General features: G+C 33.8%; 4 non-coding genes across 4 annotated transcripts; all 4 read left to right on the top strand.

Annotated features, from left to right (window-relative positions):
* The first annotated feature begins 3,787 nt into the window (after positions 1-3,787).
* On the top strand, positions 3,788-3,984 carry LOC121222955 (U2 spliceosomal RNA). The gene has a single exon (XR_005920325.1). It is a non-coding gene; the product is annotated as a U2 spliceosomal RNA (small nuclear RNA).
* A 12,517-nt stretch (positions 3,985-16,501) lies between these two features.
* Positions 16,502-16,661, top strand: LOC121222734 (U1 spliceosomal RNA). Its single transcript, XR_005920104.1, has one exon. It is a non-coding gene; the product is annotated as a U1 spliceosomal RNA (small nuclear RNA).
* Positions 16,662-23,886: 7,225 nt separating this feature from the next.
* Positions 23,887-24,083, top strand: LOC121222946 (U2 spliceosomal RNA). Its single transcript, XR_005920316.1, has one exon. It is a non-coding gene; the product is annotated as a U2 spliceosomal RNA (small nuclear RNA).
* Positions 24,084-25,478: 1,395 nt separating this feature from the next.
* Positions 25,479-25,629, top strand: LOC121222656 (U4 spliceosomal RNA). The gene has a single exon (XR_005920013.1). It is a non-coding gene; the product is annotated as a U4 spliceosomal RNA (small nuclear RNA).
* The last annotated feature ends 1,201 nt before the right edge of the window (positions 25,630-26,830 follow it).

Below are 26,830 nucleotides of genomic sequence, written 5' to 3'. Positions count from 1 at the left end.
GGAGGGTGCTAATCCTTCCTCGTACGTAACCGACTCTCGAACCCATTTTTTTGAATTTCGTGGACCAAAATCGTTGTTTTAATAAAATTAAATCGTTTATTAAAAACAACCACTTTTTCACAGTGATCCGATCACACCTTATCAAAAAGGATTGGTGGCGACTCCCGTTTTCGTTTTTGTTTTCAAAATCCAATTTGACCACGTTTTATCAAAAAAATGGTGTCAACAACCACATTATTGATTTGATATACTGAGATGATAGAGGCATTTAGGATTTAACTCATTTAACATTTAAATATCATACCTGTTGAATTAACCCCTAGTAAATCTCGTTGATCCTGACACATTTTTTTTCTAATCCGTTAATGTTAACTCGTAACCCATATCTATGTTGTAAAATTATTCTTTTTATTGACTCCCTTTTTGTTGAGATTTGATTTGGTTAGTTGCCTAATTATGTTGTCATAATTTGTATTGCTGAATTTGTTTTTCAAAAAAAAATTAATGACAAAAAAAAGAAAAAAAAGAAATTTTTTTATTGAGCTTGAATTGTTAGTATCATATTCTGTATAAAAGCTCATATTCACTCTTTAATTCTTGTTGATGTAAATTCTTTTATGTCAAGAATTAATTTTTTCTAGTTTGGTAACTTATCAACTCGATTCTCGATTATAACTAACTTTTTTGACCTTTTCCATACCCTTAACCTAAGCTCCGTTACAACCTTGTAAAGACATCTTAATTGGTGTGTCATCTCATTCTATAGTGGTGGAGATTTGATTTTCAAGCAAGCATATGGTAATAATATTTCTCGTTTTACTATTGAGTGCACATTACTTGAAACTTAAACATTTTAAGTGCTTTGAGTGAATCATAGTGAGAGTGTTAATTCTTGTTGAGTTTGTATTTCAGGTAATTATTGAGATAGGAGAGACACCTATGTTTTTTTTTTTGTGCTTTAAGAATTTCTGCTTAGATTATTTTTATTTTTTAGTGTCATTTTAATTTGAATTTCCAATGCATGATTATCTGTGGATTATCCTAGGACATTATCGGTGAAAATAATAAATTGAGGAAAGTTAACTAGAATGTGGGTTGAGAATTTTGATTGAGGACAAACAAACGCTTAAGTGCAGAGATATTTGGTAAGTGCCAAAAGTAACATATTTTAACTTCATTTTTAGTGCATTTTTGGGTGATTATTCAATGTTAATGGTGAATTTTATGCTCCTAGTCCTTTAAATTTATGTTTTGATGCTTAAAAGAGCATTTTGGAACAAAATGAGTGAAAAATAAGCGAAAACTGAAAAATCAGAGTAAGCTACAGGAGCCACACAGGCTGACCCATTCCACATAGCCGTGTAACCAACACAACCATGTGGTAGGCTATGTCGATTTTGCAGATTTGCACTCTGAACTACAAAAAATCATGACTTTTAGGTTTTTTGGGCATTCTAAAACGTATATATGACAAAAATAAGAAGATAGGAGGGAGCCATCATAGAATATTCATGAAAACAACTCAAAAAGACACCATTGAAGCCGATTTTGAAGCAGATTTCTGTCAAAATTGAAGATTCCCAATTGAGTTCATAGGAAATAATTATCGTGTGTTTATTTATTTCTTTTGGTTATACTGTATCTTGAATGTTTCTATTTTCAAGCATGAACTAATTTTCTAAATACCTAGGGGAGATGAACCCTATGATGAATTCTGTCGTTTGATTTTTATTTTATACAATAAATATTTAGTTTCTTGTTCTCAATTATGTATGCTTAATTTTTGATTTAATATTTCTAGACTATTGATCCATATTTGATGTGCTTAAATCGGAGGTTGGTTAATAGACCCTGTTTAAGAGTAGATCTTGCTTAATTGAGTGAAGTTGCATGCAATCCTAGAGATAGGACGACATAAATCTACTGGATTAAAGTCAAATCTAATAGGGGAATCCATAACACAAGTTAATGTGATAATAGAAGTTTTAATTAGAAAGAAATTTCAATTAATCAAATTAGAGTCAATTACTCGTATGCTTGAAAGAGATATTTGCATATTTTAGGAATTTCTACAGGTTAAGATACTAAGTAGAGAATTTGCATAATTTAAATTGATAGTGATAGATGAAATTTAGGTGAATTCTTTTCTTAGTATTATTTCATTTCTTGGTTGTTACTTGATTATTTTCGTGTTTTGTTCTTTGTCATGTTCGTCAGTTAATTAATTTAGTTAATTTTAGATTTTAATCAATCACTCGAATTATTCGATTAAATAATAGAAAGACTATAATTACTAGTACTTTTAGTCTTTGTGGATACGATATTTTTTTTTACCGTAGCTATACTATTAATTGATATGTAAACTTGCCTTAGTTAATCTTTTAGTTAATTTCGTGGATATCAAATTTTTGGTGTCCTTGTTGAAAACTAGAATATTATGAAAACGCTCATTAACTTTATAATAGTTTGGGTAAAGGGGTTTAAAAGGCTCATAAAGAAAAGGCATTAAGAGGTTATTCTAAAACAAACTAAAGTAGAAACTCAAAGAACATCGTATGAATTGAGACGATTTGATTATTTATCCGTTTATTATGCCCTTCGTTTTATTTATCTTTCCACCCTGTATGTCTTGTTCATTTGTTCGGATTGAGCGTGTTTCTAGTTCAAATTTGGCAAGTAAGGAGAAAAGGGTCAAATCATGTCTGATGAATACCATTTCAATTATGGCAATTCTGCTTTTATGAACTTGTTGTTTATGGAATATATCTGTTGAACCAATTTGTTTAATTATGTTGTTTATATACTGAATCATATAACTTATATTAAATAAGCTTTCCATTTTTTTCTTCAAAATATAGGTTAGATGATGAATTTGTATATATATGATTTACACTTGTAGTTATAAATTAAATATGATTAAAGACGAATTTCAAAAGATTATATAAGAACAATAAATTTAATTATTTTCCTTCAAAAAATAAATTTAATTATTTAAGAAGAAAATACCCTTCAAATTTAAGAGTATTATACATGGCAACAATAAGTACAAATTTGATATTTACTGGCATTTTGGAGGATCGATATTTGGTTTTGAAATGTACTTAATGTTGAAAAAATTGAGATATTTCAAAATAATCAACTCTCACATTCCTAAATAAAGACTTTGAGACACTTGTTTATAAGCCATTATATTTTATTGGACTAGTAAGAACCAAGTTGAGAAGGTGGAATTGGGCTTAAAAGGCTAGTGCAATGTACATATTAGCTTTTTTATTTTTGGAATTATTTTCTATTGAAATTTTGAGAGTATAAGAAAATTGAACTTCTTAACTTGTAATAATATTAATTCATAAGATATTTTAATTACGGTAAATGTAAAATATAACATATTTTAAGAAATTATGGACATCAACAATTCCCAAAGTAAAGATAGAAACCTTTGCAAAAGTATACAACCAGAAACTTCTTCCATGTAATGTAAACCTTACAGTTTGGGAATTCTTCTTTAGTCTTTAATGGCTTACCTACCAATATTGCATAGTTGGAAAGACTGATTGATTCTTCATCCATATCAAGCTGCAATAAGAGGACTAGTGTTATAATATCCAAAAATTTTCATGTGCAAATTCACCAACATGCAATGTGCTGTGCAGGAAAAATTATACTAATTTTGTCTATAGCAAACTAAAAGTTCCTTCTGACATAGTCCAAATCCCAAATCGAGAGCGCCAGCCAAGGCTAAGGCAGAGATGCATTATAAAAGAAATATCAAGACGAGTTCAAACTCATACCTTTCTCGGCCTTTTGGCTAAGATCAAGTGTAGTATCTGTTCTTATCAGTTTAATATCTGATATGTGGATCATTGATCCACATGATATTAAATCAATATTTTTAGGGGTAGAGCTCATTAACAATAGCTTGCTATTGGGGTTCTCGAGTGTCGTCTTTGTTTTGCACTGCTGCATTGTTCTGGCACACCCCTCCGATTGTAGTTTTAACCTTTGGAACCAATAGACAGTAGCTTCTTATTCGGATTCTATTAATAATTGAGGCGTAAATCTGTTTAAAGACACTATCTCAAGGGATAATGTGCTTGAGGTTTAGTCCAAACCATAGGGCTATAATTTCTAATTATTTTCAACTGCATTCCTTAAGTTACTGTTTGCCCTCTTAGGTTAATTGATAGAAGCTATTTGATTTTAATTTTTCACTTTTAACTTCCTCAAAACCCCTTGGTAGAAAATAATATGAGATAAGATTCTTAGGTTGTGTATAGCAATACTTAAAAAAGTACTTTTAGAAGAAAAGTTGTGTTAAACAAACAACTTTTGGGTAAAAGAAGTGTTTTTTCAAAAACACTTTTACTCAAAAGCCAAAAACACATCTCGAAGCAGTATTACTTTTTTTATCCCTCCATTTTTCGTCTCCCGTTTTTCATTCACTTTAAATTGCAAATGCTAATGTTTTAACTCCGTTTTGGAACTTTAATCCAAATACATGTAATATTTTAATTTGTTAGGTTTATGTTTTCTATGCTATGTTAATTTCTAATATGGGTTATATATTCAAATTACATTTTAAAATAAAATCATTAATTAAAAATAAAAAAGATTTTTTCTTAAAATAATACAAATGTGTTAATATCTAATTAAAAATATTTAATGGTTATATGTAAATATTTAAAATATTGTTTATATATTTGTAAATAATTAATATTGATTGCTTAAAAATATTTAAAACTTATATTTCATATATTAAAATATTAACAAGTTATAATAAATTATTTTTTATATTCTTGCTAAAATATCAAAATATTAACTAATTTGAACATTATTTAAATGCATATTTGTTACTTTATAATATCATGTCTAAAATAGACATTTTATTTCTCAAAAACACTTTTTGATGGAAATACTAAATACTTAAATTGTCACATCCCAAAAACCGGGTTAGAAGAAATTGAGATAGTGAGATAGTGAAATCAAGAGTGGTCACGTCTTGATTTTTAAGTTAAGATATTGAGAGTTATGTAAAATGAGTGATTTGGTTAAGTGGGTAGGTGTTGTACTGGTGTGTGTGAAGTTTTGGGTTCAAACCCTTCCTTTGTAATTTTGTTAATTTTTGATTCAATCCCTAACTTTTGACATCTAACTTAAGTTTAATTTTTGCTCAACTAATAACAGAATAAGCTTGCTAGTTTAGTGGTAAGGTGTCACCTTACCCTCTAGTCTTGTGTTTGAATATTTGTTTATGCAAAGTAGGAATTATTTTTGTTTTAAACTCTAGGGAAAATCTGATAAGAATAACTAATTAGATTTGGCGATAGTTAGTGGGGATATGGGTGGTTTTAAAAAATTATTAACAATTTTTCCCTAAAATTGCTCGCACTCAACCGTCCACATTTTCCACTTTTTCCAAAACCCTATTTTTTTTTCATGTTAATGGTTTTCATGGAAAATCTTCTCAGCCTTCTTCATTCATTCTTTTTTTATTAGATATGGTAATTAACTTTGTGCCGATTCTGTCTTGTTTTGTTTCAAAACTATCTTCATCGATTGTTTTTTCTTTTGATCCTTCGTAGTTGCTCTTGTTCCGTGGTGCCGCTTTTAATGCGTGAAGTGGTTCGGTAAGGTTTCGTGTTTTTGTTGAGAAATACTATTATTGTTGTTGAAAGTGAATTCTTTGGTCTAATTGTTTCGTGTATTGTTAGGAGAAGTTGATGAGTGTTCGACGTTTTCAATGATTTAGAAGATTTGTAGGGCTGTTGTTTCTGTTCGGGTAAGTGGTAAACTATCGAAAGGCTAATTTCCATTTTGTTGAGGTTTTGTGTTAGCGGTTGTGATCGAGTTAGAATATGGAATTAGTGTTTCGTTACTAAAATTGATCATTAATTGTTGGTTTTAGGTTTTGGAAACCTTGAGGTTGCGTTCGCATCAAAAAATAGTAAGGTGTATGACTCGATCTTGTAAAAACAGCGAACGACAGAAAGCTAAAAAACCCACTATCGACGTCATAGGGCCATGTGGCAGACCGTGTGAGCCACACGACCGTGTGCCAGACCACGATTTGTGCTATTTGGGACGTGTGGGCCACACGAGCATGTGTGAGGCCGTGTGGGCCACACAGGATGACCAATTGGGCCGTGTAGGCCACAATGATGTATGGGCCCATTTACTAAAAATTTACCCTAAGCCTATTTATGATGTGCGATGTGTAACTAGACTTTTTGTGGGTTTCGTTTGGCTTAAATAAGACTTAAAATGTGATATTTGTAGATATGTGTTTGCGTGTGCCATGGGTTAGGTATGCGAAAAATACGTTTACGTTCTGTTTTTTGATAACTCCAAAAGCATGATTTTGTATGATGAGCATGACTTGATTTAATAAACTCTGTGTAGGCTATAAGATATAATCTATGTTAATGACATTTACATAAGCATGCCATATTTCTGATTTGTTATGGTTGTATGTTAGCATGTTAATGCATCTGCATTTGGGGTGGGTTTGGATATGATGGAGGAAGTGTTTTTGGTAGTATCACTGCAGTTCTAGTGGTTTAACTGCAAATTATCTGTCTGGCAGCATGGCTGCATACTTAATAGTGGCATACCACCACTTTTTGGTGTGATTGGATGGATAGACTCATGTAGTCCTAATTGGTGTGATTGGTTGGTTGGAGATGGTATGTAGTGGATGGGGGTAGGGTTTGTTCTGATCTGTTATGACATTTTGATATGATATATATATGTTTATGAAATTATGACACTCTAATATGATATATGCTTTTGGATATATGTCATTCTGATATGTTATTTGCATATGTGAACACTATAAGTAAAACTTTTTTGATATTTGCAATTGTGCATGTTATAGTAAGAAGAATTTTGTATGTGGACTAAGTCACACACTGAGTGTCACACCCCAAAATTGGGTCTAGAAGTTTCGAGGGTAAAATGGGGATTTAAGCTTTAGTGTGCTCGGGAATTTTGTAGCATGGTAACCTGAAATTATTTTTGACTATAGCTTTTTGAAAATTAAATCAATTTCTAAAAATGAGTTTCAAAAGACCTTTAATTTTCAATAAGGACTGTTTCGTAAAAGGTTTAAATTTAGGAGTAGATATAAAGTAATTATACCAATGTTGTAACACCCCTGACCTGGCCCAGACGTTATGGCCGGATTTAGCGATGTCACATGATAGGGTGTTTGAAAACCGTGTCGTCGCGTTAAAACCATTTCCATTGAATTAATTATCTTAATATCTTATTAGTTCCAAAATTGTGTTGCTCATTTAATCGATAGTTTCAAAACGTTATTCGTTTGCGGAAGCTTTTAAATTAGATTAAACAATTGTGCATTTAGGAAAAACATTTGTTTCTTTTGAAAACCGAGTTTTCCTACTACTAGCAGTTGTAATCCATAAGGTAAAGATAATTAAGACCCAAAACCAAAGTCCAAAAGTCAAATTACAACCCAAAAACTTAGCCAGTAAAAATAGAATAGAAATAAAAACCAATTATCGAAAAGATGGGTTAAAAACCATGAAAGTCCAAAATCGTGGTCACGGTCGAGTCCTCCGCCGCACCGATTCGTCTAGATCTGGGGATTACCTGTGCACATTTAAACAAAAGGGGTGGGTTTAAGAAAATTCAGTGTGTAATCCCACAGAAAACAAACAATAGCAAATCATAGTGTCCTGGGCCTAAGCCATTTTTCAGTATCAGTAACAGTTTGGGCCTTAGCCCATTTTAGTATAGTATCCAATATGCAGTAGGGTCTTAGCCCATCACAGTATCAGTTGTAGTCATGCAGTATTTAGTAACAAAGTCCTACCCAACCAGCCTCTACACACCATCTCCATCCAACCCTACACTCTATGTGGGGATCAAATCAACCCACCCATCCCTACACTCTAGGTAGTACCGAATGAGGCACAAAAAAGTAATTTGCAGCTGAGGTTCCAGTATGTTAGGCTTAAGAGCCTTTCAGTACACTTCTTCCAAATATAATTAACCCAACCCCATGCAATGCAACATACAAGTCATGACATGCTATCTTAGGACATCAGTACATATAACCAGTTCATTATCAAGCATACTATCATCATGCTCAACAAATATATAAATCAAATAGTCAGTTCGTACAATTAGGGGTCTAAGTGATGCTTACCAACCCTACACTAGGTTCACAGCCAACTTAGGCGACCCATTGAACCTTAGCAAACAATTCAGTGATAATGGGCTCACACGCCTATGTGATCTGCTTGTGTGGGCTCACATGCCAATGTGGTCTGCCTGTGTGGGCCCATACGCCTGTGTGCCCCACTCGGCCCAAATTGGCCTTGGCCATGTGGTCCATTTTTAATGTAACTCGTGCTAGCTAAATATTCATATATGTTTTCACTATTTACTTATATGTTCCTTCAAAGCTATCTACTTGAGTCACTGTTACTAAATTATTTATATCTTGAGCTACAGAATTCCAAATTAAAATTTGCTTGATGTATTTGAAACTAGACTCAAATACCTTTCTATCATAAAATTTTCAGAATTTTTGGTTTAGCCGATAAGTACAGTAAAATCTTCAATCTTACCATTGTTCTGCTATCTGACAGCTTCGACATTTCTTTGCTAAAAATTAATTATCTCTTAGAAAAAAATTTGGATGATGTTACCATTTGTTTCTATTGAAAATAGACTCATTAATAATTTAAACATGTAAATTTTAACCCCTAATTATTGTTCTCCAATTTTTTTTATGATTTTCCAAAGTTAGAACAGGGGAACCCGAATTCATTCTGACATGGTCTCACAAATCTTACTATATCTCACGATTTACAATTTCATTACTTATACCGTTTCTTCTATGAGAAACTAGACTCAATAATATTTAATTCCATATTTTTTCATCCTCTAATTTGATTTCCACCATTTATGGTGATTTTTCAAAGTTAGCCTATTGCTATTATCCAAACAGCAAACAATTTCGGCTTTTCACCAAATCCCGTTTTCTGCGTTTCGGGTACACACCTGATTTTGTTTGATGCTAAAACAGTCTCCAAGCACTCCAAAGTTTATAATTGAACAAATAACACTAATTTAATCTCACATAACGTGATCCCAAATAGAATTCGTATCGAGGTTTTAACCCATAAGCGACTAAACCTTACCTTCAACCGATGAACAGTAATTCTCATACAAACTAAGACTCCGATTGGTGATTACGAGCCCTTGAATCCTCCCCTAATTGGCATAAACAAAACACTTTAGAAGAAAGTTAACAAAAGGAGACATAACACTTATCTCAAACTTACCGAACGATTGCAGACAAACGTGGAGCGACACGAGGCAAAGTGGGAAAAGTAAAATCAAGAAGATAAAGGGTGAAAGAGAGTAGAAATTCGGTAGCAATGAAGAGAAAAACGGTAAGAGGGTGGAGGGATTTTGGGGAAAGTAAAAAAAAGGGAAAAAATATGAACAAAATATTTTATAACCACCTCAATCCCTTATTTCTCTCCATCAAACTCCCTAGTAAATTCACTACTCAGGTTTTTAGTCCATCTCAAACTCTTCTGGCACGCACGAGAAAAAATAATGCCCACACCAAGATTCAAACACAGGACCTCCTTCACACCAACACTCCACTTATCCACCAGACCAGCAGGCCCATTCTATTATTCATTTGTCAACTTTTACTTAAAAGCCTACTGACCAAAGATAGAGGGCTTATTCATAAAAATACCAAAATTTGCCCAAGTCTTGGCTTGAGCTTGGGACCTCTCAAACACACCCAGAACACATAACCACTAAATCAGACAGATATTTTGTGTCACACGTTCACAATACCCAAAATTAAAATTTTGAGGCGTTAAAAATGTTTTAAAAATACCTTATCCCCCCTCCATCTATATTAAATTCACGTTAATTCTTCCCCATATTTTTGGTTTGCAGTCCTTTGCTTCCCCAAGCTCCTCCCTCTCAATTTTATTTTTCAAACCTTAATTCCATTGATTTCTACCATCACCCAAGATATAAATCTCCATAGAATTTCAAGAAAAACACCCGAAACACCATTGATTTTGTCATCACTCATGCTTGTGTGTTTTCTGGGTTTTCAACCAAAAGCTCATTTTTCTTTCATTGAAGGTAAAATTTTGATTCCTTATTAGTTTTTAATGTTATCTCGTCTTTTAAATAGATTTTTTAGCCATGAGATCGCATGTTTCAAATAAAAGCCGAAAATTAGGTTATTAATGGTGGATTTTGGGATTTTAAAACGTGGTTTCAAAGTGTTTTTAAATTATTTTTGATGTGATTAGAAGGTTTCTAAACTTGTTTTAAAGTTTCGTTAAGGGTTTCTAAAGATTTAATGAAGTTTTGTGAAAATTGCCATAACATGTCGAAAAATTTTGATACCATGAATTTAATAGTTTTGTGTAGTTTAAAGGTTGAGAATCTATCATAGGTGAATAATTAGATGAATGGAATTCGTTTTAGGCAAAAATAGTAAGTATAGACCGAGATATTTGAATTTTAAGTTTGTTATGTTGAATGTTTCAGTTACAAGAAAATTTAACATAGGCATGTGTTTTGATTGTTTAAAGTGAGTATTTGGCTAATTGTTGATTGTGTCATTGTGTGATTTACCTTGTTGGAGCTTTAAAATCGTTAGGTCCTTCAATGAGTAAATATAAAGGTAAGGAAAAGCTAGTTTAAACTTTCAGTGATTAGGCGAAAATGCGAACGGTGAGTGTTTGGAATCGCTACTTGTAAACACGATTCATAGTGTTAATTGGGAGCTTAGGAATAGCCTAAACCCCTATCCTAAGTTTCGAGTGTAAGCTTACTATTTTCCTTGCTTTATTTTGGCAACTTATGTGAATAATTGTAGATTGATTATTAGACATGATATTGTGATATGAGACATGTGTGATGACTATTGTGAATTGTGTTGTGTTGTGGGCATGATATACATACCAAATGAAAATGATAATGATATGCTAATAGTGCAAATGTCTAGTAAAAGCAAGCGAAATTCTGATAAGTATATATGTGTTGAATTGTAGAATGTGATATTATTATGACAGGTAGTATGTGAGAATACTTGTATGTGATATACGATGTACTGATTTTAATGCACACAATGTGGTCGGATATGTGATGGCTCAATGAGCATCATTGTGGCACTTAAAGTGCAATTAAATGTTATTTCGATAAGCATGCAATGTGTACAAGTTTGTGATGTAAATTGATGAATATGAACAGAGATGATGTGCATTAAATCAGTAATTAAGTGTGGGTAATTGTGGATATTTTGGCCTTGTGATATCTTAAAGCTGTTGGATATAGTTGGCATGCCATAAGATTGTGAGTACTCATATTTGTGTTTTGTGATTTGGGCATTGAAGCCTTGGGACAGTTTGGGGAGATAAGGGAATGTGAGCCAAGCTCCATTCACTAGGACATGTTTGGTGTGTTGGAGACTGTTAGCTTTATGCTTCACTTTTTGGGATATGTTCAACTCTATGAGTCAATTGGTGTGTTGGAGATCCGTGTATCCGATGTGTGGTGGTAGAACCCACTTTTATGTTTCATAGCCTCAAGTGCCAAATTATCATTTAAATGTGATGTTATATATTGTGATAATACGGTGCAAGATGAATGTATAAACATGTGAATAATATGCTAAATGGGTTGATTTAAGTTTCATGAAAATGTTAGTATGTTCTCATGGTAATTGTATATGTAATTGTGGTTTGGGTCATTTTCATTTAACTTGCGAATGCATGTGAATATATGAGCTAGGCTTATGAGTTATTAAAGTATGTATACATTATTTAGTCTTGACGAATTATTGTTAAATGAGTTATATATATAAGCGAGTTGAGTGTAATTGCATGTAAGAGTATATGTTAGTTTTATGATTTAATGAAACGTGAATATGCTATTTTGACTTGGTTAGAATATGATTGTGAATGTGTTGAAGTATGCTCTTGTTTAACCTCTGCTATTGTGTATACTTTGTGGTTACTTCAACATTCACTGAGCTTGTTTAAGCTCACCCTCTCTCTCTAACCATTGTAGATATTTAGCATTTGAGGTGTGAGCGGTGCGGGAATACCAAAGAAGTGATCCCAGTTAGGCTTTAGTATTTGCGTAGGTGGTATTAATATTATTTTTGAAATGTAGGGATAAGGCAATGTGGTTAGACTTTGATTGATTATTATTGTGGTCCTCATGATATTTTATGGGTTTAGTTTTCTAGCACTTTTGATGGATGTTATAATTATTTCATTGGTATTGTTTTGGTTTGAATATTTACTGTGTTGAAATGCCATTAAATGTATGTATGATCAATGGACGTTGAATAATGTAGTAGAACTGTTGCATGATACTGCCATGATGTTTTGGATATTTTATAGCTTAATTATTCCTAGGAACTATAAGCTTGGACCTTGGTATGTTGATTCTTGCTCAGACATGTTTTTAATGTTTTGAACTGCTATTTTGGTTGTTTTGACATTAGTTTAAAGAGGTAAATGATGCATGTTGATTAGATATTTGTTGGGATGGATTAAATCTTAGATGTGTTGTATTTTTGTGGTCTGGAGCAGAGGTATCAATATTCGGGTTATAAAAACGATACCTTTGTCATATTTTGATGTGCAGGAAGTCAATATTGTAATTTGATATCGATACCTTACCACGAGTATCGATACTCAGGGTAAAATAATCGATACTTTAATAGGGGTACCGATAATTTTCAAGACATCGATTTTTAAATGAGAAATAAAATGTTAATTTGGTATCGATTTTCTAATTGGTATCGATACACTATAAGAGAAATATCGATATCTTTGTTACAATATCGATACCTACGTACTTATTCAAGAATTTTTGCTAAGTGGCTCTAATGCATGTTTAATTGATATAATAAGTTTGTTTGTAGTATGTTGGGCATGTTTTAATGTTGCTGTGATGTATGTTGGACTTAAAATTCGCGCGAATGCCTTATAATAAGACTGATTTATTAATAATGTGATAAATTATTATGAGTTTGATGTGTGACGATGGTGTAACATCCTGTTACTTGGGCTCGGCAAATGGACCGGGTATAGGGTGTTACATTGAGCTTCTAGCTCACTCGTTTGTTTAATATGTTTCAGGTTAACTACAGACTTAGGATCGGACAACGTGTGGGAGCTCGGATTGTTTTATCTGTTAATTAAAATATATTGATTTTCGCAATTATCTATTTTGGGCTTTTGGGATTGTAATATGTTTTTTAGCTGTGTTCTGGTTTTTGTTTAATTTGTTGGTAATTGATATTTTCGAACGTGAAACAACAAAATCACACGAGTTAACAAAATGGATTTTGGTTTTTAAAACTAAAAATTTGATAATTTTACGTTGTAAATTAAGTAATATCTTAAGTGTTTTTTTGTAAATAATTAAATGGTTTTTAACAAATGTTTACCTTAGTTTTGGAAATGATCTGTCAACATTAATATTTCTAAACACATGAGTTCGAATTTAATTTCTGGGTTGGAAATAGTGTTTCCGAACTTAAGTTCTTGAGAATTTTGCCAAAACTTAAGTTTTCGAAATGCACAACTAAGTTTGATTAAATCGGAAGTTTTCAAACAAGATCAAGTTAAGAGCTATTTTGTAAAATAAATAAGTTCTATGCGTAATTTTTCCAAAATAACATAGAAGTTTGCTAAAAATATTATTTTCAGAATTCTCAGTTTCTAAAGCTAGGATTTAACTTCTAGGTTTTAAAACAAACTAATGTAATTTCTCCAAATTCGGTCATCACGTCTAGGCCAAGTTTAGGGTGTTACATAAATCTTAAGCTAAACTTTTCAAAAGTACTTCTCAAAATCACTTTTCCACAACACTTTTTTAAAAATACTTTTCAAAAGCAATGCTAAACGAGTTAATGAAATAAGATATAAAGAAAGTAAAGGATAAGTGTTAGAGAAAAATGAAACAAAAAGTATGTTGTGAAATACTAATTTGACCTAGGGACTAAATTGTAAAGATATGAAAAGTTTCGTAGTCCAAGTGTAAATACTTAAAATGTGAGGGGTTAAAGTATAAATATGGATATGTTGAAGGGCTAATAGTGAAAATATATTACAGATAAAAGAGTCTAAAAAATAAGGAAAATGAATGAATAAGGACTAAATTGGATATATGAAAATTATGAGGGACTAAATCATAATTTATCAAATTAAGTGATTATTCAAGGATGAAATTTTTAAGGATTATGAAGGGCTAAATGGTCAATTAGCATGAGAAAGAATTCTAGAGTGTAATGATGACATGGGAGATATTTTAATGATATTTTAAATTAAATAATTAGATAAATGTTATAATATTAATATTTTAATTAGATTTTTGTTAATATTTTATTATGCAAATGATTGGTATAAAAAGAGAGGAAATATGAAGGGAATTCATCATCTTTTCACATTTCAACATGAGAGATAGCTAGAGAAAAGAAAGTCTTATTTTTCTTACAACTTAGTCTTTTGCCATGAAAATCCACCTTTTCATCTTGAAAATTTCCTTAGACACCAAAGAGAAAAGATAAAGTAGAGATTCTATAGAATATGTTCATCAATTTAGAAGGAAAAAATAGTAGATGAAAGTGAAGAAAATGAGAAGAAAAGGGAATGAAAGTGGTGAAGTTAAGGAAGGAAGGGAAATGAAGAAGAGAGGAAGAAATTCTTGACAAAGGGGGTAAGTTTTATACTAACCCTGCTTGTATTTCAATAGATTGAGTTAAATATGTTGTGAATGAGATTTATGAAACATGTATTTTGATTTAAATACTAGAAATAAAAAGTATTTGATAAAGTATAGAGATTTAAAATGCTAAATTGGTAAATAAGAGAAAATGTGATTTGTATTGTGAAAAGTACTGAGATTAAGAAATGAATATGTAATGTACACATAAACATAAGTGATTAAATTGAATAGTAATCAAAATATGATGATTATGTATGATTGAATTAAAGATAGTGCAAAGAATAGACCTGTTCATTGGTCGGGCTACCTGCCAAGGCCCGAAGGTCTGCCCAAAATTTGGGGTGGTTTGGGTAAAAGTATTAGGCTCAAAAAAATGAGTTTAGGCAAAAAATTAGGGCTGTTTAAAATATGGGTCGGGCTTGAGCTTGAAAATAGGCTCGAGCTTGAAAATTCAAGCCTCGAGCCCGACCCAGCCTGACCCATTTTTAAGTTTATAATACTTTATATTATATTGTTTTTATATATTATATAATTTAAAACACATTAAAAAAGATAAACTTATACTAAATATATAATACTACTCTAATGTAAACATTAAAATAGTGTTAAGATGACTATATAAAAAAATTCAATAAATAAAAATGTATAAAATTATTAAATATTAAAATAATATAAAATAAATATTTTTAAAAAAATTAAAAATAATATGGGTGGACCTAAAATGAGCTTGGGTTAGCCTTTTGCAGATATATACGAGTTTGGGCAAAATTTTAAGCCCATGTTTTGGGTTGGGCTAATCTTAGACAAGCATAAATTATACTAATATCATGCTTAGGTCCGACCCAACCCACGAGCACCTCTAGTAAAGAACCATGGGAAGAAAATATTTCCATTAAAACAGCTTGGACACCAGCAGTGGCTCAACTTTGAAAATTCACCAAAAAATCATGGAAATTTAGTTAGAGGTTTAATTAAAGATAAATTTAAAGCTTATTGAGTCTAATTTTGTATAGAATAAAAGGTGTAAGTATTGATACATGTTGAATTTTGTTTAAAATTTTTAAACTATGCATGTATTGGTCATCCGCTCCTGTTTTCCTTGGTTGAGCACATCCCTGTACAAATTAAACTTTCAAGAAGAAAATGGCCAACTCATGTCTTATGAATACCATTTTTTTTATTATGTAGACTTCACTTCAATAAAATTTGTGGCGTATGGAACAAATAAAGTTCAATCAATGTGTTATATTATGTACTTTAGTCATGAATCATGACTTACACTAATTAGGATAACATACGTTTTCGGTTTTTTGAAATAGAGGTTGGACGATGGGTTTATAAATATAGATATTGTTTATACACTTAATAATCTTAAATGAAATCATAATGTTTCAATCTTAAATTAGTAAATAAGAAAAATTCACTTACATTCAGGTGTATTATACATAGCAACAATGAGCATGTTTTTTTATATTTATTGGTATTTTAAAAGATCGATATTTGATATTGAAAAGTATTTAACACATTACTATAAAATTAAGAATAATGTTGACAAAATAAAACAATATTATTATTGACAGAAATTGAGATTGGGAAATGTTAATTACTGCTTAGAAGCATTGAAAGGTAAAAATGTTCTAGATCTTTATGGCCCCAATGCAACTTGAATCCCACATTGCTAGCATATGGTAAACAAAACATAAGAGGTGGTGTATAAGGAGAGAGGATAGGGCAACATTAAAACATACTTACCTGGACAGGGTCAATGAGTGATCATGAAGACTCATGGCCTAGAGTAGTGACCACCATTGCACTTGGGAGGGGTGCTGCTTTAAGGTCTCCCCAGGAGGGAGAGCCTATGTCATAATTTGTGGCAGTAGGGCTTGCGTGCGCGCAGCCTCTACCAATTTCAAGCTGTAAAAAGTAATTTGTAACATAATATAGGACATAATTCTTTGTTACGTACGGATAAATAGCTTGAAAAGCTCGCGGGAGTAAAAAAGTGTAAGAGAGAGACAACCTTGTGAGTTGTGACCATTCCATGCTAGTTGATACCAGCAGGAAAGGGTCAGTTGATACCAGCATGGATCTGTGTTCACGCAACCCCTACCAATTTTAAGTTAATAAAATAATTGTATGTCAATCGTAGGATTTAATAATGAATATGACATAATTTTTATGAAGCAATCTCCGAGTATGTTTAAAAGCATATATTTCAAGAAGCTCTCGCAGAAATAAAAGTGCGGCAAAGTCCATCAGGCAATCTTGTGATCATTTCATGCTATTTGATTTACAAATTAAAATTATATAAACCGAACAAGATTGGATATGTCAACTAGTAGAACTAATGTTTTTAAAATACCGAATAAATTTAACATTGTACATTTATTTTTCTTCATAAGCAATAAGCATTAGAAAATAAAGTCTAGCTCACCATGTTGTAATCCCATAAAGCCAAGCCTCAAATAAATTATGTCAAATAAATATTAGAATAAATTACATTATTAGTCACTTAATTTTTAATATATTTCTATTTGATCATCAAACTACAAAAATTTTTAATTTTATCACTATCGTTTTTAATTGATTCTGTTTTAGTTACTCTTTGTTTAATCCTTAATGAAAATGATGAAAATGATGGTGTGAAATTTTTAAAGAATACAACCACACAATTAGTCCACATCCCTAGTATATGATAAACAAAACGTAAGGGTGGACCATATAAAGAGAGAGCATCTCACAATGTTTAAACATCCCTGTACGGGGTGCGGCATATAAACGGAGTCGATGGGTGATCATTGAGTCTCATGGTCTAGGGTAGACAGTAGTGACCTCAATTGCAGTCGGGAGGAAACGATCCTCTACACAGCTTCAGTAAGGTTATGACCAGAGATTCGTGCCTATTGAACAGATACTGTTCAAGTAAGGTTATGACCAGCGACTCTTGCTCCGTCCTATAAATTCCTCGGACAACTGTTATGTTCTTGCGATGTCGGTGTCCATTGTTTCCAAAGATGAAATGGAAGAGCAGCTTTAATGAGAGCGAGCTTATATTTTAATGGCTTTGATTGATGGTTCTTTTTGGACTACATAATTGTTGGTGCAAGAGGCAGCAACAGGCTGTTTTATGTCTTGCTTGAATAGCAAGCCTCGAGCCTTGGTGAAGAAGCAAACTCGGAAGCAGAAACAGAAAAATGAAACTAGCTAGTGAAAAACAGAAAAGAGAGAAGAAGATTGAATGAAGAATGAGCTGATTTCTTTCATTAACACTTCAACAAGGCATTAAGCCATAACATATATCAGTCAACAAGTAAAACAAACAAGTAATCACCTAATCAACTACCTAACTCCACTAATTTGCATTGAAACTTACAAGATTAGCTTGTACAACTTGCATTGCTGACTTTTCAGTCAATCAATATCAAAAACATTTACCTACTTAGTTCAACATGAACTAGATTACAAAACAATCAAAATGGAACTAAAAACAGCAAATGGATTGGCAGCTTCAAACTTCAGTTGCTACACACCATGGCACCACTGCTTGCTGCTATTCCTGGAGCATGACCACCTTTGTATGTCGTGCATGGCCACCTTTGCATGGGAACTAAACTTAACACTCCTCCTTAGTTTCCATGCTAGTAACACCTAATTCCCTTTTGAATTTAACAAATTTAGACACATTGAGTGCCTTTGTGAAGATATCAGCAATTTGCACTTCTGAATTGCAATGAATCAGCTCGATTTCATGAGCTTGTTCCATCTCCCTTATAACATGCAACTTAATATTGAAGTGCTTGGTTCTGCCATGAAAAATGGGATTTTTTGCAATTGCAACAGCAGATTTGTTGTCACAATAAATCTCTGTTGCCTCCTTTTGGTTTTGGTTTAAATCAGCCAAGATTTTTCTAAGCCATATGGCTTGGTTCACAGCAGATGCAGCAGCAACATATTCAGCTTCTGCTGTTGATTGTGCCACCAGACTTTGTTTCTTAGAACTCCAGCAAAACATGCCTGAGCCAAGACTAAATGCATATCCGGATGTGCTCCTCATGTCATCACTCGATCCAGCCCAGTCACTATCAACATAGCCTATTAGCTTCATGTTTTCAGCCCTTTTGAACAATACACCATGACCAATGGTGCCTTTGATGTATCTTAGCACTCTTTTAGCTGCTCGAAAGTGCTGATCATTGCAGCAATTCATGTATCTTGATAGCACACTAACAGCAAACATGATATCGGGCCTTGTGGCAGTCAAATACAACAGACTACCAATGAGACTCTTGTACATGGTCTCGCAAATTGGTTCACCACTCCCTTGCCTCGAAAGCTTCACTCCAACAGCCATTGGTGTGCTTGTTGGCTTGCAGTTCTTTATAGAGAACTTGTCCAAGATCTTCATAGTAAAAGAACTCTGACTAAGAAAGATTCCCTTTTCTGTTTGGTTCACTTCCATTCCAAGGAAGTAGTTCATTCTGCCTAAATCAGACATTTCAAACATTTCCATCATTTTTCTTTTGAAATCTTCCAGCATTCTTCTATCTCCTCCAGTTACCAATAGATCATCAACATAGAGTGACAGAATAAGCTGAGTTTCAGCTTGGTTCTTCTTCACATACAGTGTTGGTTCACTGGGACTTCTCTCAAATTCCAAACTGAGCAAGTAAGAGTCAATTCGAGCATACCAGGCTCGAGGAGCCTGTTTCAAGCCATATAAAGCCTTTTTCAGTCTGTACACCATGTGTTCTTTGCCAGTGATCACAAATCCTTGAGGCTGCTCGATGTAGATCTCTTCTTCCAGGAAACCATTGAGAAATGCAGACTTAACATCAAGCTGATGAATGGTCCACTGATGTTGAGCAGCCAAGGCAACTATCATTCTAACTGTGTCTAGCCTGGCTACTGGTGCAAATGTCTCCAGGTAGTCTAGACCATACCTTTGGTTAAATCCTTTGACAACAAGCCTGGCTTTTAGCTTGTTCAGACTGCCATCTGCATTCTGTTTTACTCGATAGACCCATTTTACTCCAATGGTCTTCTTTCCAGTAGGTTTATCAACTAGCTCCCATGTATGGTTCTTCTCAATCATGTTGATTTCATTGACCATAGCTAGTTTCCAGCCTTCATCTGCCTCAGCCTCTTCAAAACTGCTAGGTTCTGCTATTGCAACCTGTGCCCTTTCATAAATATCTTCTAGGGGCCTTGTGCCTCTCACAGGCACATCATCAACATCCATTTCAGATCCTAGCTGCTCAAGTTCAGCTTGATTAGGCACTAGGTCTTCTGAAACTGCTTCTGGCTCATTTTTCTCCCAATTCCAGCAGGCTTTTTCATCAAAGATGACATCTCTGCTCACCTGGACTTTGTTTGTCAAGGGATCCAGAACCCTGTAGCCCTTCTTGACTGAGCTGTAGCCTACTAGAACACCTGGTTGAGCCCTTTTGGAGAGCTTGTCTCTCTTTGCTGCTGGTATTTGTGCATAACACAGGCAACCAAACACCTTCAGATGTGCCAAGGAAGGCTTGAAACTGAACCAAGCCTCGAAAGGTGTCTCGGATGCAAGAGCTTTAGTAGGAAGCCTATTCTGAAGGTAAACAGCAGTGTTTACTGCCTCAGCCCACATGGTCTTGGGCAGTTTCTTTTCAAACAGAAGACATCTGGCCATATCCATCAGACTTCTATTCTTTCTTTCAGCTACCCCATTCTGCTGAGGTGTGTAGACATTTGAAAGCTGATGTTTGATACCAGCATCATTGCAAATGGCTTGAAACTGAGCTGAAGTGTACTCAGTGCCATTGTCAGTCCTTATCGATTTCAGCTTGCAACCTGTTTCTGTTTCTACAGCATTTTTAAACTTCGCAAACACTTGAGCTACCTCAGACTTGTGTTTTAAAAAGAAAATCCAGCAAAACCTTGTAAGGTCATCAATAAAGAGGATGAAATACCTGTTTTTGCTGAGTGATTCAGTCCTCATCGGGCCACATACATCAGAGTGCACCAGCTGCAGTCTTTCAGTAGCTCTCCAAGCTGAATTTGTAGGAAATGGCAGTCTTGCCTGTTTCCCCATTTGGCAAACTTCACACACATCATCATGCTCCACTGAGCTGGTGAAGTTCTCTGCCATGCCCTCTTTGGCCAATCGAGCCATTGATCTGAAGTTGGCATGTCCAAGCCTTTGATGCCAAAGCTTGAAGTCATCAACAGAAGTTGTGTATGCTGAGTTTGAGTCATTTGCCCAGTGAACCTCAAAGCATTTATCAGTCATTGTGACTGTCATAAGGCTTGATCCACTTGGATCAGCAATGTGGCATTGTTTGTCCTTGAACACAACAGAATAACCTTTTTCGAGCAGTTGAGCTATGCTGAGAAGGTTTCTGTCAATCTCTGGCACCAACAGCACATTTGGAATGATCTTGTTGCCTGTGGGAGTACATATCAGCACTTCTCCTCTTCCTTCAGCCCTTATAAACTGACCATTTCCAACCTTGACCTTGGTTTTATAACTTCTGTCCAAGGTTTTAAACAAAGAGGCATCTGGTGACATGTGGTTAGTGCAACCACTGTCCAGCAACCAGCCTTTTGAGCATTTCTTCTCAGCAGCTAAGCAGGAAACAGCAAAGACCTGTTCTTCTTGGTCACTACTGTCCTCAGCTACTCGAGCTTCAACCTTTGACTGTTGAAATTGATTCTGCCTTGGCTTACTCCTGTTTTTGCAGACCCTTTCAACATGGCCCTTCTTCTTGCAGTGTTGGCATACTGCATCTGGCCTAAACCAGCATCTGTCTTCTGGATGGCCAGGCTTCTTGCAATATCTGCAGGGCTGGTCATTGCTCCTTGCAGCATCAGGCTTAGGCCTGTTTTTCCAAGGCTTTTTGCCTCTTTGAGCATTGGTGCTTGAGGCTTCTCTAGCCTTGGCTTGAAATGCACCTTCTTGGTGATCTTCAGCTCTGCTAGCTTTCCTTTGTTCCTGAGCATAGAAGGTGTTGATTAACTCAGTCAAGGAGATGCTAGCAAGGTCTCTTGAGTCCTCTAGGGAGGATATCTTGGCCTCATATCTCTCAGGCAAAGTGGAGAGGACTTTCTCCACAATTCTTGCCTCATCAAAGTGCTCACCTAGGAGCCTTATGCTGTTAACCACTGCCATAATTCTATCTGAATACTGCTTCACTGTTTCTTCTTCCTTCATCTTCAAATTCTCGAAATCCCTTCACAAGTTCAACAGCTGCTGTTGCCTTGTTCTCTCAGTGCCTTGAAACTCCTCCTTAAGCTTGTCCCAGGCCTGTTTTGGAGTCTCACAGGCCATAGTTCTGGTAAAGATGACATCTGATACACAGTTCTGAATACAGGACATGGCTTTGTGCCTTTTGGTCCTCTCATCAGCATGTTGTCTGATCTGAGCTACTGTGGGATTAGCCCTCAGTGGTGCTGGCTCAGCATCTGTGTTAACAACTTCCCACAGATCGAAGGCCTGTAGGTAAGTCTTCATCTTGACCAGCCATATGTGAAAGCCTTCTCCATTGAAGACTGGTGGGGCTGCTGGTGAAAATCCTGAAGAAGCCATCAAGTTCCTTGATTTGAAGCAACAGGTCCACTAAGACAAGAGCTCTCGATACCAATTGTTGGTGCAAGAGGCAGCAACAGGCTGTTTTATGTCTTGCTTGAATAGCAAGCCTCGAGCCTTGGTGAAGAAGCAAACTCGGAAGCAGAAACAGAAAAATGAAACTAGCTAGTGAAAAACAGAAAAGAGAGAAGAAGATTGAATGAAGAATGAGCTGATTTCTTTCATTAACACTTCAACAAGGCATTAAGCCATAACATATATCAGTCAACAAGTAAAACAAACAAGTAATCACCTAATCAACTACCTAACTCCACTAATTTGCATTGAAACTTACAAGATTAGCTTGTACAACTTGCATTGCTGACTTTTCAGTCAATCAATATCAAAAACATTTACCTACTTAGTTCAACATGAACTAGATTACAAAACAATCAAAATGGAACTAAAAACAGCAAATGGATTGGCAGCTTCAAACTTCAGTTGCTGCACACCATGGCACCACTGCTTGCTGCTATTCCTGGAGCATGACCACCTTTGTATGTCGTGCATGGCCACCTTTGCATGGGAACTAAACTTAACAATAATTAATTGGGCAAGGCAAATATCAGTTGGTTTCGACACAATTATAAGTATTTACCCCCAAAGGGAGCCTCCCAGAAATTCCAAAATGGTCACATATAAGACTAGAGGAGATAAAGGAAGGCATAAATTGTTTTTAGCTGAAAACAGAATAAATCTAATAATTCAATGTTGAAATATGTCGGTCAAAATAAAGAGATTTTATGTTGTTAACAACATCAGCTTCCAACTGATGAGCCACTCCATTTCCTATGAAGAGGCTACCTGTAACAGCGTTTTGGACTCAAAGGCAAGTTGATAGCTTCAGGTTTTGTGGAACGTCACCGGACGGACGAACTAGGCCTGCTCATTTCAACAGCTTTCCTTGAACTGCTGCCAATACCATATCCGGAAGAACTGAGTCTTCCATTATCTCTCCTATCATATCCATCAAAGCAGCTACAAATCTTCCTATTCAAATTATGTCACCTGCAATTGGGCTTCGAAACTCTTTTTCTGAATAAAAAATTAATTAATTTAAAAATTAGTGTAAGACATTAATTCATAAGATGCTTTAATTACGGTAAATGTAAAATATAACATATTTTAATAAATTGTGGACGTCAACAATTCCCAAAGTAAAGATAGAAACCTTTGCAAAAGTATACAAACAGAAACTTCCATGTAATGTAAACCTTACAGTTTGCGAATTCTTCTTTAGTATTTAATGGCTTACCTACTAATATTGCATAGTTGGAAAGACTGATTGCTTCTTCATCTTTTGACCTATATCAAGCTGCAATAAGAGGACTAGTGTTATAATATCCAAAAATTTACATGTGCAAATTCACCAACATGCAATGTGCTGTGCAGGAAAAATTATACTAGTTTTGTCCATAGCAAACTAAAAGTTCCTTCTGACATAGTCGAAATCCCATATAGAGAGCGCAAGCCAAGGGTAAGGCAGAGACGCATTATAAAAGAAATATCAAGATGAGTTTAAGCTCATACCTTTCTCGGCCTTTTGGCTAAGATCAAGTGTAGTATCTGTTCTTATCAGTTTAATATCTGATACGTGGATCATTGATCCGCATGATATTAAATCAATATTTTTAGGGGGAGAGCTCATTAACAATAGCTTGCTATTGGGGTTCTCGAGTGTCGTCTTTGTTTTGCACTGCTGCATCGTTCTGGCACACCCCTCCGATTGTAGTTTTAACCTTTTGAACCAATAGACGGTAGCTTCTTGTTCGGATTGTATTAATAATTGAGGTGTAAATCTGTTTAAAGACACTATTTTAAGGGTTAATGTACTTGAGTTTTAGTCCAAACCTAATGGATGGTATCTAATTTAATTTCTGAAGTTCATTGAAGAATTGTTGTTTCAATTTGTAGTTGGCGCATAGAATTGCCGTTCAATCATTTAATTGGCTTTTCAGTTCTACGTTCTAATCATTTAAATTGAACCTAGAAGCTATTTGATTTTAAAATTTCACTGTTTTACGATAATAGAAACAATGCTTACTATTTGTATATAACATTTACATGGCTTCACACACATGGTGCCGTGTTCTTCAATTAAATACCACGTAATCGAGATGGAGTTTGGAACTTGTACACTAAGGCTGTTGTCTTTGTGAAGCTGATGGAGGATCTTCATCAATTGAGTGAACTTAGGGTTCTAAACTCGGAGGTATTGGAGTTGGATAAATGCTTGACTAATCTCAGAGGAAGACTTGAAGGCAACGAGTGTCTTTATGGTGGCATTCTTGTGAATGTGTCATGGTGTCTTTATGGTGTTGTTCCGCAACGCCAACAGCATGGCTAATGCCGAGTTTTGATCGTGCTCGTGTGGTGGTGATTTTTCTCTAGTTGACTTTTAGAGCTGTTTTATGTGGCTTGTTTTATATGGTTTACTGGTGTTTTCTGGTTTTATTTTGGTGTATCCTTTTGGTTGGGTTATTTTTTATGTTGTTTTATCTTTGTAATCCCACTGTTTTCAGTGGTTGTTTTATTTTTAATATAATCATTTTGATGGCCGAGCAAAAAAAGTAGTAAAAAAAAATTTAATGCCAGGCTTTAAATTTCAATTTCTTAAAACATTTTCTTTTACAATTTGAAGTACTAAACATGGCGTTCAACATCCACCTCAACTCATTTGCATCAGCAATGACCTCCATATTTGATATATTTTTAATTGATGATAAAGTATTATTATATTTATGTTTTAAATTTAATTTTTACTCAAATCATGTTTTAGCATTTTACTTTGTAACTTATAATTATTTAGAAAAATTGAAACTTCAAAATAATTCAACCACTAAAAGTGGCTGACTTGAATAGAAGACAAGTAAAAAAAAAATCATATGTATCGTATTTTTATATTATTATTATTTAATATAGGTAAAAAGTTTTAATTACACATTTATTCATTTAATTTTCTTGTGAAGTTAAACAAAAAAAAAACCTACACTAGAAGCTAAACAAGGATACAACAAAATACACAAAATTAGGCTATTATATCCCACATGTACCGGACAATAACTCAGACAAATCTTGCACCTGCTATAAAATGGAGCTAAAAAGATCTGGTCAAGCCATCTTTGCGCTTGGGGCAATGACGCAGCTAGTGAGGTTTTAACCGAGGCGCGTCTATTGCTGGTTGAAAACTATTTCCAGACCCCCTCTTAGGCCTGGGTTCTGCCCTGGCCTTTGAGAATTTCTGGAAGGGTTCCGTTCGGGGTAAAACCCTACAATTTCTAGTTAATTACTTTGCTCTTCTTTTTCCCCTTAAAATTAAGATGGAATAATTTGTTTATGAAATTAAGGTGTTCAAAATATTTGAAGGATTTAGCATTTTAATATTTATTTTAGATTTTTGAATTTAAAAATACATACCGAAAATTCTTGAGCAAGTGTTCGACACAATAATGAGAGGTTGAAACTTGTTGATCCAAGCGTATTATACGTAGCAACTATTAGTACAATTTTATATCTACCGATAATTTTTTATTAAATTTAGGGTAATTTATTAACTAATTGATCCAACCATTCAGAATTCAATTGTTGATCATTTCACAAAATTCAATCTACTCAATTAATGAAATATATAAGTTTAATTAACTGTACACCAGGTAATTACTATCTACTAGAGAAATAATAAAAAGAAAATGTACAACATAATAGAATAGAAAAAGTAGAAACTAAAATTAGTAAAAGAGCATTAATAAAATTGAGAATTGAAACATAAGAACAAAAAGAATAATAAGTATTACAGGGGTAACAAACCTCTTTCACCAATGATAAGAATGTTGTGAGCTTGATTTAATCAAAAAACTTGATGAGGTATTAAACGCAACTATAGAGATTATAATAAACTAGTTGAATAAGGTTACAGGAATGAAGTGTAAGAATACACACTTTGAGTTTGGATAGTATGCGTAATCACTAAATTAATTTAGTTAATTTGATTAATTAAATTAATATTTATTTTGGAAAATAAAAAACAAATATTGAAATAGATTAAATTATAAATTGTTAGGTCAAAAGTTAAAGCAGTACATATAATTAGACTCAATACATGAGAAGTTCAATCCCCTCATATGATAAGTGAGGGGTGGCAACCTTAGTAATATTTACTAGGGTGTGCCGCTCATCACTCTCCTAGTTAGACTAGGGGAGTATTTTTTATTAAATAAGTATTATTTGTGTTATTCTTATTCAACTAGAATTATCCCATATCTCTAGAAATAGATAATATTAGTAGAGCTATTAAAACATAAGTTTGATATATTGTTATTCTGCCATAAAGTAACCAAAAAATTATTTACTTAAAATAAATTCTATTTTTGGTAATTATAATAGAATTACTTTCCTACTGAAAGTAATTAAGTTTCTTGTTCTGTGTAATTTAAATCCATCTCATACAAAGTACAAGTACATTTCAAGAAA

The sequence above is a fragment of the Gossypium hirsutum genome, chromosome D10 (assembly GCF_007990345.1).
Source record: "Gossypium hirsutum isolate 1008001.06 chromosome D10, Gossypium_hirsutum_v2.1, whole genome shotgun sequence".
NCBI classification, from domain to species: domain Eukaryota; kingdom Viridiplantae; phylum Streptophyta; class Magnoliopsida; order Malvales; family Malvaceae; genus Gossypium; species Gossypium hirsutum.
This window is presented reverse-complemented; position numbering and strand designations above follow the sequence as displayed.